A 14,606-nucleotide genomic window follows, 5' to 3' on the forward strand; every position below is an offset into this window, starting at 1 on the left:
TATTCTTCTTCTTGAAAAAGTCTAAGTGACATGGCAAATCTGCCTTGGTGAAAGGAAACTAACTAATGTAACTAACTAACTAATAGAAACTAACGAATGCAATGATATAAGCATTTTGTCCTTCAAGTGCAAGTTACAGCTGTAGCTTTATAGTAAAAACGCATTCTTCTAAAAGAACATATAGTCAGCCACAAGAAAAAAAAAGACAAAAACTCCATTATTTTAGACCTACTCTTTTCTGCCAGATAGTTTCCACGTTTGAGTGTCGATGGAAATTGGCCATTTCCGGTATCAATCGCACATTCATTCTTGTTGGGATAATGTGAAATGACAGGTCTTTTAGCAAAGGGATCCAATATCACAGAAGCCAAAGGAACCGATCATATATTGTCAGTCAAGGATCGTGTCAAATTTGGCACAATTCGCAGATTTGCTTTTGAGTGTACGCTTTTACATTCTTGCCCAACAATAAGGACTATATTTGGGGTTTTTATTCGGGGGGAGGGGAATTTTTTTTTTGTTTTTTTTTGGGGGGGGGGGGTACACAAAAAAACTTTAAAAGACAAACCAAAAAAAAAAATATTTTTTAAATTTTGTTACGTATTTTCGAGTCAATGAAACATTGGAGGGAAGTCAAACCCCCCAAGCCCCCTCCCTGGATGCGGCCTTTACAACAATATTTGAAGCTACCCTTATGCATAGACAAATTGTTGAGTCAAAATGAAAGAATGTATGTGACACTTTCATGTTTTTGCTCGTTTAAAGCTTGATTTGCATATGCAATTTAAGTGTTACTCATTTTACGATTTATTCATTCATTTATATTAGTACCTGTTGTATGTTTGTTTGCTTATTAAATTTTTGTTCGTTTTGAGAGTCATTTATTCTTTAATAGTAATATCCAGTCATTTCGAGCTTTAATTATTATAAGAATTTATTTCTGCTGATCTTAACTTTAATATGGCATTAACTTTTCATCAAAACAATTTTTTTTCTGAAAGTTTTTTTAATTAATTTATTTCGTTTTTATTGGTAAAATATCAAGTTTTTCAACATCCTCTATTTCAAAATCAATTTTTTTTTCAATATGAAAGTTTTATCAAAGTATCAAAACTATTATCAAAGTAAAAATATCAAAGTAACAAAGTATCAAAGCAAAGAAACTTTTTAAGTATCAAAATAAACGAAGTATCAAAGTAACAATAAGCAACTTGCACAACTTAGAGCCCTTGCCCTATAAATCAGGATTGACCCGTAAATCAGTAAATCAAAGTATCAAAGTAAACAAAGTATCAAAGTAACAATAAGCAACTTTCATAACTTACGGCCCTTGCCCTGGGAACTGGGGGGGGAGGCACAGCCCTGGAAGCATAGTTTTTGGCCTTTGGACTATTTTGAACGAAATTGCTGCCTCAAGATTTTGGCCAGATTCATTTGGGGAAAAAAGGGTGGGGAGACTGCATACCCTTTAATCACTCTTCACTCTTGAAAAATGATCTAGAACTTTCAATTTCCAATCAAATGAGCCTTCTCCTAAGTTTATACGACCATACAGTCAACAAAAATCTTATAAGCCCCCAGGGCATAACTTACAATTCTTGCCCTGGGTTTTGGGGTGTTGTGTCAGCCCCAAAGGAATTTTTACATTATCTTTGAACTATTTTCAACAAAATGGCTATATCAAAATTTCAATCGGATGCATCTGGGGTAGAAAGGGCGTGGGGAGGGTCTAGTTGCCCTGCGGTCATTTTTAACTCTTAAAAGAGAAATTAGAGCTTTTAGTTTCCAATCAAATAAGCCTCCTCAAAAGTTTGTACAACCAATCCTTCCATAAAAACCTTGTGTGCCCCTGGATAATAACTTACAGCTCTCATCACCAGCCTCTGGGGGGTTGTGACAAACACAAGGCATTGTTATATAATCTTTAGACTATTTTGAACAGAATGGCTACCTCAAAATTTCAATCATTGGTGAAAAAGGACTGTGGGAGAGACTATTTATCCTCTGGTCCCTTTTCACTCTTAAAAAGGGAACTAGAACTTTCAAAATTCAATCAACTGAGCCTTCTTCAACTCCGCCCCAGGACCAGAACTATTTTGAACAAAACGGCTATATCAAAATTTCAGTCAGATACATTTGAGGGAAAGAAGGCATGGGAGGGAGCTAGTTGCCCTCTGATCACTTTTGACTCTTAAATAGGAACTAGAACATCTAATTTCCAATCCAATTAGCCTTCTCCGAAGTTTATACGGCCACCAATTCCATAAGAACCTTATATACCCCGAGGCATATCTCACAACCCTTGCCCCTGGGCTTTATGGGGTTGTATCGACCCCAGAGGTATTGTTATATAAGCTTTGAACTGTTTTGAACAAAATGGCTATCTTAAGAATTTGATCGGATACATTTGAGGGAAAAGGGCATGGGGAAGGGTAGTTGCCCTCCAATTCCTTTTTACTCTTAAAGCCGGAGCTAGAACTTTCAATTTTCAAGGGGATACTCCTCCTCTAAAGTCTATACGACCACTCCTTCCATAAGAACCTTATATGTCTCTGGTACATAACCTACAATGCTTACCCCCGGGTTCTGGGGGGGGGGTCATGTCATCCCTGAAGGCATAGCTATATAGGTTTTTAACTATTTTGAACAATTAGGGGAGGGGACCAGTTACCCTCTGATCACGTTTGACTCCGGAACTAGATCTTTCAAATTTCTATAAAATTAGCCTTTTCCAAAGTGTATACGACAACTCTTTCTGTAAAAACCTTATATGTCCCCGGGGATAACTTACAGAACTTTCCCCCAGGCTCTGCAGGGTTGTACCGATCCCGGAGTTTTGTTATCTTTGGGTTATTTTGAAAAAAATGCCTCATATTTTTAATCGGATATATTTGGGGAAAATAGGGCGTGGGTACTAGTTTCCTTCCAATCACTTTCGACTCTTAAAAAGGGCACTAAAACTTCCGATTTCCAATCAAATAAAGCACTGTCCAAACCTTATTCGACCATCCCTTCCATATAAAGTGCCTCTAGGAAAACAAAATAATAACAATAAAACAGTGAAGGCTTTGCCTTTACTATAGGCAACGCTATAGCGTTGCCTATAGTAAAGTGTTCTTTTTAGTTTTATGTAGAATACGTCCCATTTCCTAAATATAGCAGTCTTTATCTTTATCTAAGGACCTAGATGATCGAAATACGTCTTCACTTTGCTTTTGAGAAGAAACAAGCCAAAATCCTAATTTTAGTGTTTTTTTGCCCATTTATTAATTTTTTTCGAGATTTTAATGCTTTTATCTCTTATCTGGTGGCAACCCTGGCTATTTTAATGAAGGACAAGAGGAACTCAGCTGTAGAGACTGTTCACTTCGACACAGAAGATTATAACAGAAAAGAATAATAGTCATGAAATCAGTGAATTGTAGATTCAGTTAAAAAAAAATCGGTAAAAGAAAACATGATAAAAAAATAAAAGGCTTTGTTTCAGAATCAGAATCAATCATGGGTTTCATTTCAAAAAGAAAACGAAATAAATTTTATTTAAAAGACACTGCTCTGTGACTGCTTTGTGGTTTACGCATTCAGATGGTGCATCTTATACCTGTTCATAATCTCTTTCGATGGTGTCAATTCAAGAAAATTTGAGGGGAAGGGGAAAAACATATTTGTTCAAACCTAAATGGGGACTATTTTGTCGCTTTTTTTTATTAAAATATACCGAAACTGGCATTTTCAATAAAAATATCCCAAAATAATGTATTTTTCAAAATCTCAAGGGGAGCAAAAATCCAGGGGATACATGTCCCCCAGTTAACGTCACTGTTGTCTAATATGTGAATACTTCGTGAAAATTTTTAACTTGTGTTACGTTAAGGGAAGAATTCGGAGATGTAAAACTACTTTACTAAAATAGAGCTCACCTATACATTTCTTAGAGATGGAAAACAGATACTTAACAGGACATTAGCTGGAATAATTTGAATAAATGTGTTCTTTCAATGCAATTAAAGACAAGCATCAAAATAGAGTTTAAATATTTGTGTATTCTTTAAATGCAGTAATAGATGTAATTTTTTCTAAAAATAATTTTAATGAGCCTTTCAAACAGACCTATAGGTCTACTTGCACTTTTGGAGCAGTTGAAACGAGGCCTAATTTTAAATTTACAACAATTAGATACAATAACGCTATGTTTAAGACAATTTTTAATCATTCTAAGACATTTTCCATTTTGGTATTACGAAATTTCATGCCTGCTTAATGGAGAAAGACGGCTCACTCAAATGAAAACAGGCCTCAATTTCGCCTGGGAATATTGGATTTAGCTTGGGAATGTGTTCAACGTTAGCTTGAAACAAAATTAGGTGTGAGAGTATATTTCTTGACAGTCCTTAAATGTATCTGCGAAATTTCAAGAAATTTCGAAGAAATTTCGAAGAAATTTCAAGAAATATAAAAAGATCTTTGCAATATTAGCCAATAAATGTAAAACCTGCTAATACGGTATGAAAGTACAAATTACAAACAAAACAAAAGTTTTCCCCTTCTGTTTTTTATAACAGTAAGATGCAGCTTTGTCAATTCTATTGGCAATTTGGGTGGTTCTAATGATGTTAATTGCAGAGTATTTTGGTTTTGAAGACCATTGTGATGCTAATAGTAGAGATGGTCCCCGCCAACATCTTCGTAATTAATACCAGCACCATTGCTCAATTGGAACCAATAGCATGGAATATAAGAAGGTTCATATGACAGGCCCCAAATGATCTGTTAACATGAAGAGACAGTGGGATAAGGAGAAAATCTTGACAAAAATTGACATTGGCCAAATAAGAAAGACATTATAGGCCTACACTAGATTCGTCACAACACCAAATTGCCATTTTGTAATGCAGCAAATTAAGCTATATTAAGCGATTAGCTCGGGTATATCCATCCGATATTTTGCGTTTCTTAAGTCATTCCAGTTCCTTTAGCATGATCAGTTTCAATCCGATCCTTATTTATAGACAGAGCAGCCACGGACTGATATGCACATGTTAGAACATATGGATGAGCCCGGCTTTCCATCTCTTTAGACGCACCCCTTTTCCAACAAAATATATGTCGTATAGGCAAAATTTTCGAAAACAGACCTCTACCATTTCTTATCTCTTCTACGTCTACATACCTCTTCCTGGCTTTGTCAAAGATATATATTTTTTATCGTCTGGCAACAGAGCTTGTAGGGCCCTTTTCCAACAAAAACTATACTAAGCGATTTGCTCAGGTCTCTTGTTTTTCACACTGTTACCATTTCCTTTAGTATGATCAGTTTCACTTCGATTCCTATTTATGGACATAGCTTGGAGCTTGAGGAGACATGAAGGAACTCGGGTTTCCAACTCCTTAGATGGAGCCCTTTTTTGCCAAAATATATGTTGTATAGACAGAATTTTCGAAAACAGACATCCTCCATTATCTGTCTTCGCTGTCTCTTCTAGGTCTACACATACCTCTTCGCGGGTTCGTCAAAGACTTTTTTTGTATGGCAACAGAGCTTGTAGAACCCTTTTCTGCCAAAGTACTGACAGAATAAAATAGAAATAAGTAGGTCAAAAATAGACCTTCTCCTTTTTGTGTCCGTCCTCTTTTGCCAATTTTAGAAAAAGTGTAGCTTCTCTCACGTCTGGATTGGGAGTAGAGGTTTCTTTAGGACTGGATAGCTGCTAGTAGAGCCTGGAGCCCCAAAAGGTGAAAATCCCTTGTCAATCTTATCAGTATATGGAGACTTTAGTTCTTTATATACTAAGTATATGGGGTATGGGGAAGAAAACGGAACTAGATGTGGGGCATCCCAAGGAGTATCTGTAGCTGGAGAAACAGGAACAAATACAGGAGAGATGGGCTCAGAGCTGAATAATGCTAGCTTCATTGGGTTAGTGCCCCAGCACTCATTATACCCTCAGTTTTATTAGTTTCCACTTCTGGCAGCAAAAGCTCATGTGGAACATTGCAGGACCCAATACTGACTGATACTTTAGGAATCCAATGGGATAAATTCCCGATTGGGGTTTCCAAGTAATCACTAAATTTTGGCCCAGTTGTAAAATAAAAATCATTTTGTGGATACGAAATGTTTAAACAGCTCCAAATTCTTTAACAGTATTCATAACCTTCCCTCCACAAGCCATGGTTGATCAGAGCCAATGCATATTCGAACTTGTGCGCACAGAGAACCTAAGCGAGTAATTTGGAAAAGCAAATGGCATGTCACATTCATAGATTTTCGTCATCTGAATAAATTATAGCAACTTGGATGGGTTTCTGAAGTCATAATGAAACTACAAACATTCAATTTTTATCTGTCGAGTAAACGTTAGGACTATTTCGACTCCACAGAAAATTTACGTTTTTTCGTGGGCAGAGAAAAGTCACATTTTGGAAACCAATTTCAAAACTACAAATAGCATTAACACCACAATTACTTACTACTACCACTACTCCAACAACTAGTTCTCACCGCAGCATCAATCCACCGGAGGCAAAGTAGCTGCGCACGCTTCCTGCGCAGCGTGCACAGTTTTGAGAGTCGGTTGCCACCATCAAGGTCGCAATACAACATTGTTTGCAGTTACAACTGGTTCATCCATTTCAAAATTACTATAAGGCTGCATATGAAGATTTTCCCTTCCTGAGGTAGGAACCGAAGAGGAATCGAAAAACAACAACCGTCCAATTTGTTGCCTTTGCTACCAATAGGACATTTTCGAACAAAAAAAAAATTCGGCAGATGTTCGAGGAAATCATTAAAGTATTAATATTTCAAATCTTCTAATTTAAACCAAAACAATGAATAATATTGGTAAGAAATACCAGAAAGGGGCCAGCTATAGCTCATTAATCTGTGGTTCCCAGAAAGCAAAGTTTCCCACTGCTTATTCCACTAGAATCTTTAGAAGGGTAAGAGGAAAATCAAGTATTGATCGCTCTTCTCAAGAAAGTCTTCATTTAAATGGACCCTCTTCCAGCTTTGATACATCATACAGATTAATTCATATAAGTGTGTAATTAATTATCGTAATGCTCAATAATGATAAAAAGGCTATAGAAAAATAGTACTGACCAAAATAAATCTTTTTCTTATTTGCCATTTAGTATTATATATATACGAGTCTTGTTTTAAGTAATCATGGGCTCTTGAGTAATCATGTGCATTGTACTTGTGTCGTTTAAAAGTTAAGTTTTTCTTTTCGTGTTTTTTCTGTCTTTTTTCTTTTTTCGTTTACTTACTGTTTCCTTTTATATGTTTGTAAAAATAAGCTTATGATAAATAAAGGCTCTTTTGTCTGCATCAAATTTGGAATACTTTTATTTATTATTTTATTTTGCTTTGTTTCGCACATGATGATCGCTGTTTATACGAAATATACGAACGGAATCCTTCCAAACGATTTTTATAAGTAAATCTTGTAACTTGTTTCAGAGAGCACGTGATCTAAGCTAACATAAACGCATTAATTTTAAAGAGGTTGGGTTTCAAGGCCGTACCCAGGATTTTTTTTTCGGAGGGCGTTTTACTCAATTTTTTTTTGGGGGGGGGGTTACACAAAAAATCTCCAAAAATAAAATACAAATTTTTTTATGTCCATTTTTGTTACGTTTTTGCGAGTCAGACAAACATTTCGGGGTGGGGGGGGGGGGTCAAATCTCTTAGCCCCCCCCCCCCTGGATACGGCCTTGTTGGATTTGTTCGATTTTCATACAATTTTTGAGTGTTCACTTTTCTGAAGTCTTCCCTCCTTCCTCACCTAAAGGCTGTCCCTTCCAAATAAAAAAAAAAAAAACTGTCTTTGGGTGCCTGTTTCTCACCTTTATCTTTAAGTAGCAGCAATGAAGAACAGGAGACAAAATACTACCTCCTTCAAGCTTCAGTATAATAAACCTTTTTCAGCTTTTGAAGCTCTTCGGAAACTTTTTACGAGAGCTTATCCCCAATTCTAAGAAAATTTTAAGCCTGAAATAAAGAAGAAAATATAAGTGAAAAGGTCCCAAATCAAAACTGAGCTTCGAATGCCATTTTTTTAGGTTTGCGTAATGTTTGTTATCGAGATGAACCAATGTTTTTACTTTCTCCAGGTTTTTGTAGGGTTTCCCCAAATTTCCCCGAAAGAAAAAGTGCGTCTCCAAAATCTCCTCAAAAATTAACAATCGTAAATACATGAACGTTAACACAAATTTCTGTTGGTTTTTAATTCTAAGGTTGCTCCTTACTTTCAGTTTAAAAAACTTTTTTTTTTAATTTAATTTCTGATCATTTCTCAAATAATGCCGGTAAATCTGGCTAACCCTCCATGAAGTATACCCAAGGCCGTAGCCAGGGGGGGGGTACCCGATTTGATCCCCCCCCGAAACTTCTGACCGAGTCGAAAATTAGTTGAACATTCGTAAAACCTTAGTAAAAATTAGTAAAATTAGCCGACAACCGAGTCGAAAATTAGTAAAACCCCCCCGAACAAAAATCCTAGATCCGCTCTTGAGTATACCCCCTCGCGGAACACTCCTTCGTAGAAATTTTATCTAACTTAAGGTGCCCTGCCCCGTCAAATTTCCTCGAGACAGGTCCATCCTCGCTGAAAATCCCCCTCCCCGTAAAATTGCTTGCGGACGATTCAGCCTGAAAAATTCTCCTGAACATTCTTTCGTTTGAATAAGACTTCAATCTCTAATCGGTTTCTCAACCACTCCAGGAATGAACCCTTCTGTGGAAATTATTTCCCGCAAATCAAAATACGCGGAAAATAGCCCCCAGATAATTCAACATCTCCAAATGCAAAATTTGGCAAATAAAATGTAAGACATTAAAAAGAATTGGTACTTGTTAATTATACAACAACCACTTTAGAAGTGAAGTTTGGTTAATGCTAATGAAATAAAACAAAATATAATGAAAATACAATAGCTTAGAAATAATTTTGGGCTATATATTTATACATTAGGGAGGGGGAGGGTAAGGCCTAGCATATGTTAAATACGTAACCCAACCTAACCTAGGTACCTTTTTTTCCCTTCAAACCCAAAGATTGCTCACGGAGTGAGAAACCCCTGTTTGTCTAACGACTCAAAGAAATTCTCTCTTTAAAGAAGCTGTTTGACTAGTTTTTCGCGTCACAAATTCTCGAGTGACTGTGGTATAATTGACAAGTACCAAAGAATTTCGTATAGTAATTCTATTAAATCCCCCCAGTGTAACATTTTCCCAGGAAAATTCACCCCCCCCCTGGAAATTTCCCTCCCCAAGGAAGATACCCCCTATATAAATCAACCCTAAGCACAACCCCCACCCCTGGAAAATGTCTGTATACTTCCCAATAACAAATACTATACATAAACCATGGGCCAATTTAATAACTTACAGGCCTCTCCCCACGGACTGTAGGGAGTTATTTTACACCTAGAGACATAGTTCTTAAATCATTCAACTATACTGAACAAAATGGCTATATATAAATTTTGGTCAGATAACTTTTGGAAAAGAAGGGCTTGAGGGGAGGGGGTCAGTTGCCCTCCAATTTATTGGTCACTTAAAAGGGGCACTAGAACTTTTAATTTTCGTTCTAATGCAACCTCTCCCGATTTTATAGGACCATTATTTCTGTACGACCGCCCCTGGAAAAAAAAAATAAATCAACACGCATCCGTGATCTGTCTTCTGGCAAAAATAGCAAATTTCCACATTTTTGCATATAGGAGCTTGAAATTTTTACAGTAGGGTTCTCTAGAACGCTGAATATGGTGGCGTGATTTTCATTGTGATTCTTTAAATTTTATGGGTCGTTTCCTCCCTATTTTGTAAATCAGGCAAATTTTCTCAGGCTCGTAACTTTTGATGGGTAACACTAAACTTTATGAATCTTATAAATAGGGAATCAGCATAATAAGCTAATTCTTTTGGTGTATCGACTGATATTAAAATTCCAGTTTTTAGAGTTTCGGTTACTATTTAGCCGAGTTGCTCCTTACTTAAAGTTCGTTACCATGGACTATTTGATAAGCCAATATAACTGAAGACTTTAAAAGCAATCTGGAATTCTGTAGATTGCTAGATGATTCTGAGCTTCACATGCATCGATATAACACAACATCTTGCAAATTACAGTACCCTGGCAAGTGCCTTAGTCTAGGTCAGTTCCAACCTCAACAACAACCTCAACCTCAGTTCCAACATACTTCCAACCTCAAGCTCTTATGTAAAGTGTACCTTTGAAAAGCACGTTTAAGACTTTAAAAGCACTCTGAAGATCAGTAAGAGGCTTCGGAACTTTATATCCATCCATACAACATCTTGATCTTTAAAACACAACGCCCTGGCTAGTCCAGAGACAATGCGCTATATAAATTAACAGACTGAATTTCTGTAGATTACAAGATCATTCTGGACCTCATGTTTGTTTAAAGAAAAAAAATGTCACGTCAATACAAGACCCTAAAATTGCTCAGACGATCAAAAGAACCTGAAGATTTTCATTTTTGCGAAATTAGTTTCTTAAACTGGATAAACAGACAGTTAAACCCATTCCTGTTCACCAGTGGCAGGAGGAGAGATGCGTATTTGTCCTCCTTCTTCTCACTACCGTCATTGGCTAAACAGATTTCATTGGCTAAACAGATTTACCGTCATTGGCTAAACAGATGGCAGGAGGAGAGATGCGTATTTGTCCTCCTTCTTCTCACTACCGTCATTGGCTAAACAGATTTCATTGGCTAAACAGATTTACCGTCATTGGCTAAACAGATGGCAGGAGGAGAGATGCGTATTTGTCCTCCTTCTTCTCACTACCGTCATTGGCTAAACAGATTTCACAACAAATTCATGCAACCAAAGGTAAATTTCCATTTGAAAAGGTATAGATATTAAATTATTACTAAAAACATCTTCTTTTCATATTAGCCGTAAGTTCTAAATTTTATAGAACACTCCTTGCAATTGCTGGTTGAAGTAACGAAACCAAGGGACTTTTCCGAGCTAATCCATTAGCAGTGCAGAGCTCATTAAGAATGCATTTATCAGCAAGAGAATAAGAACTTAAAAGGAATAAGAAATAAATTTCTTAAAATAAGAAATAAGAAAATAAGAACAAATTTCCGCTCTAAATTACTAATCTTCCCCAAAATAACCCTCACGGTTTTTTTCGCTGGAAAATATATTAATAGGTTTTCCTAGAACAGGAAGGAAGGAAAGGATAAATTTTGTAAAATAAATTCGTTAATGGGGAGTATGTTAACCACAGGCGGATCCAGGGGGGTGCCCCCCTAACATAGAGTGAAGTAGTGTAATTTGCTTTATTAACGCAAGTTTACGTTAATTAAACTTGCTTATAACGCAACTTTATTGGACGCAAGTTTTAAATGTCCCACTGTTCCAACAACTGTTAAATTGTCTGCTTAGTTTAAACAGATTCTATCGAATGAAGGAAGGTTAGCAGGCAAATGCTAGAGTGATTGAACATATGGCCCTAAAATTGTCCTTTTGAGGACCTTACCTATCCCCACTAAAACCCCACGCAAGATCTCTCTTGATAATCACTGCAACAATATGTAACTATTAACATTACTGTCTGAGCGGTCTATAATAACAATTAATTTTCCATAGATTGCATCTATGATTAGAGATAATTTTGGTAATAGGTTTAGAGATTTCACTCGATAGCAGGTTAACCCTATAAAGGAGACAATGGTTGTTTGGCTGCAGATTGTTTTTATTCTAAAAGGGTATTACTTCAAAGTTAATTACTTAAAATAGCTTAATTTAAATAGTACTTGAATTACTTAAAATGTCCTCGAAGTTTAGATATTCGTTCGAATGCAGTGGCGGTCTTAGGAGGGAAATTCCCGTATCAAGATCAAATCTCTAGGCATCAGGTGGAGGGGGGCACTTGCCCTGTGTGTAGAAATTTAAGGGGCGCAAAATATCGAATAAATAATCTAAACGCTATAATTATTTTTTAACATTTGAACTTTTATGTTTAATTAAAATAAAGTAGAGGCGCAGTTAATAAATGGAAATTATGAATAAACTCTTTATGAGTAAATAGAAGAAATTCGAAAATAAAAAATAATGATTAAACAATATTAAATAAAATAATTAAACTAAAATGATTAATAATGACTAAATAAGTTTATACAATAAATTGAAAAATAATTTAAAATGAAGATTGTGAATTAATTAATCAGTTGAAAGTATTTCTGTTAATAAATGAAAATTGTGTTTAAATTTGGCCTGAAAATTCTGTGGGAGACAGGAGGTACTAATCTAGATTTTTCCCCTGGCACAGGAGAGGCCAGAACCGCCTCTGTTCAAATCAGGACCATACCTTACAACCACTGGTTCAAAACAGTCACCCCCGAAAAAACAATACATGAAATACGGTGAAATACAAAATCTTACATCTTTGCATATAGGAGCTTGAAACCTCCACTCTGCCTTGTATCCTCTTCGTAGATGAAAAAAAAAATTAAACTTGATTTTGGGCTACATTTTTTTTCTAGTTCTATAGTCGGGAAAATTAAATGTGCAAATAATTTCTTCATATGCTTAAACGGTAGCAAAAGGTTAAATACACTTTTAAAAAAAGATCATTGTTCAAATCCCCCTTGATAACAGTCCTTTTCGCTATGAAAATATATAAAAATGGGTACTTTCCCATTATATGGGCACCTACAAGGAAACCAGTCACGATAAAACCCGTTTTTGACGGGTTAATTCAATAGACGGCTTCAGAGTAATGCAATCCATAGCGTGGTTTTCATTGCGTATACGATTTTTAAACTGTTGTTTTTTGGGGTTTAGGGGGGAGGGAGATACCTAGGTTAGGTTACGTATTTAATATATGCAATACTTTACCTCCCCCCCCCCCCCTCTAATGTGCAAATCTATAGCCCAAATTTGTTTATAAACTATTATATATTCCTCCTACTTTATTTCATTTCATTAGCATTAACCAAACTTGACTTTTTAGAAGTGCCCATATAATGGGAAAGTACTTAAAAATGCTTAGTAAGAGTTTTATTCTTAGATTTTTATTCTTAGTAAGTATTTATTCAAAATAACAAGTCATGAGAAAATCAATATTTCAGATAATTCTTTAAAGCAGAATAGCAAGGTAGGTCTACATAAAGAAACAGACCTGTAAATTATTTAACTGCAATGGATAAACTAAATCTAGATTTTAAGTTTCTTTCTTTTCATTTACAAAATCTGTACTGGATAAAATTGCTGGACCTTTTGTTGGAAACACCTTTAAATTCTCAAACTCCTGGTTTGCAATTTTTTTTTTTCAGTGTCATGTGTGTCATTGTGCCATCAAACAATATAAACAAATTTTGCTGCAACAAATTTTCCGTTGTCAATTCAAAGCTATTGTCTATCGGCAAAGCAAAAAATCAAATATCCGGAATCATTTGCTAGGTTCGGTTGACTTTTTAAATATTGAATTTGTTCATTCACCAGTAATGTCACATTGTTCTCGCGTTGAAAAAGAATAAGAGAAAAAAAAATTAGTCTAAACCGTCAACAACTGCATCAAGAATCACTTAATCAGGAATTATTGAGTTTTTCCATTTTCATGAAATTCCATGTCCTGAAAGGTAGAAATGGGTTGGAGGAGAGTACGCGAAAACACATTTATAGCCACTGATTTAGGCTGTGGTGTTGTTGTCCATTCCTGAAAGTTCCATTCACATAGATCAACATTTTTCTCAGGATTAGGAAAATCCAATAAACTAGAATTTTAACTGACTTCTAATCTTTTTGAGTCTCTATTTCGGGAGGTACTTTTCCAGACTTTATCTATTTTTCTACTGGGCCCCCATGTATAAACGTTAACGATACTACAGGGGGGAAATGCTTGTCGATGACAAAAGAAGAATGTCTACCTTTATAGTTGCATTTTATCCACAACTGCCTCCTAGGTATTTCCAAGAGAAACTGAAGCAAAAGAGACAATAGAAAATGGGAAACATTTGGTGCCTCGCGCAATTTAGAGCAATGTCCTAAAGCAATCTGAATAAATCGCACATACAGAAGAACCCATCTAGGAAGAACATTTGAAGATTATCAAGAAGATCAATTTTCTAAAACAAAAACGCAGTGGAAGGAATCAGGGAGCGACGGTTCGAAAAACATAGTCTACACGATAGCACCGACTTTGTAAAGAGCAACAGGGCGTAGGGATACATAATGCCAGGGGACGTAATAAATTATCACTGCATGATTTTTTTCTTAACAAAACTGGACTGATGTGATTCATCATAGGCAGCGCGCCAGCGCTGCCTAAGCAAAGGACAATGTGGGCACAACCTGTTTTTTTTTCTCCATACCCGGGCACTTCGTATCGAAGGAATTGTCGTAGAATCTTTGAAAAGGGCTCATTCGATTGGAAATTGGAGTGGCTAGTGCCCTTTATAAAAGTCGAAAGTGATTGGACGGTAACTAGCCCCCCCCCCCCACGCCCATTATTCCCCCAAACACATCCAATCAAAATTTTGAGGTAGGATGTGTTTCAACTTTCAGCATAGTTGATTTTCAGATAAAAAAATATGTTTTTGAGGAGGTGACTCCCCCACAA

General features: G+C 36.1%; 1 protein-coding gene across 2 annotated transcripts in view; it reads right to left on the bottom strand.

Annotated features, from left to right (window-relative positions):
* Positions 1-14,022, bottom strand: part of LOC148943386 (sodium- and chloride-dependent GABA transporter 1-like) — a 63,075-nt gene extending 49,053 nt beyond the window's left edge. Inside the window, exons 1-2 of one of the 2 annotated variants that reach the window (XM_089101624.1) lie at positions 13,915-14,022; positions 7,852-7,996 (exon numbers count right to left, since the gene is read on the bottom strand). The gene's annotated coding sequence lies outside the window, so the exon portion shown is untranslated. The remainder of the gene's footprint in view (positions 1-7,851; positions 7,997-13,914) is intronic. The other variant, XM_089101625.1, reaches the window with a different exon arrangement.
* Positions 14,023-14,606: the final 584 nt, after the last annotated feature.

This window comes from Artemia sp. Qi Xiang Cuo, chromosome 15, assembly GCF_049724085.1.
Source record: "Artemia sp. Qi Xiang Cuo chromosome 15, ASM4972408v1, whole genome shotgun sequence".
Classification (NCBI taxonomy): Eukaryota; Metazoa; Arthropoda; class Branchiopoda; order Anostraca; family Artemiidae; genus Artemia; species Artemia sp. Qi Xiang Cuo.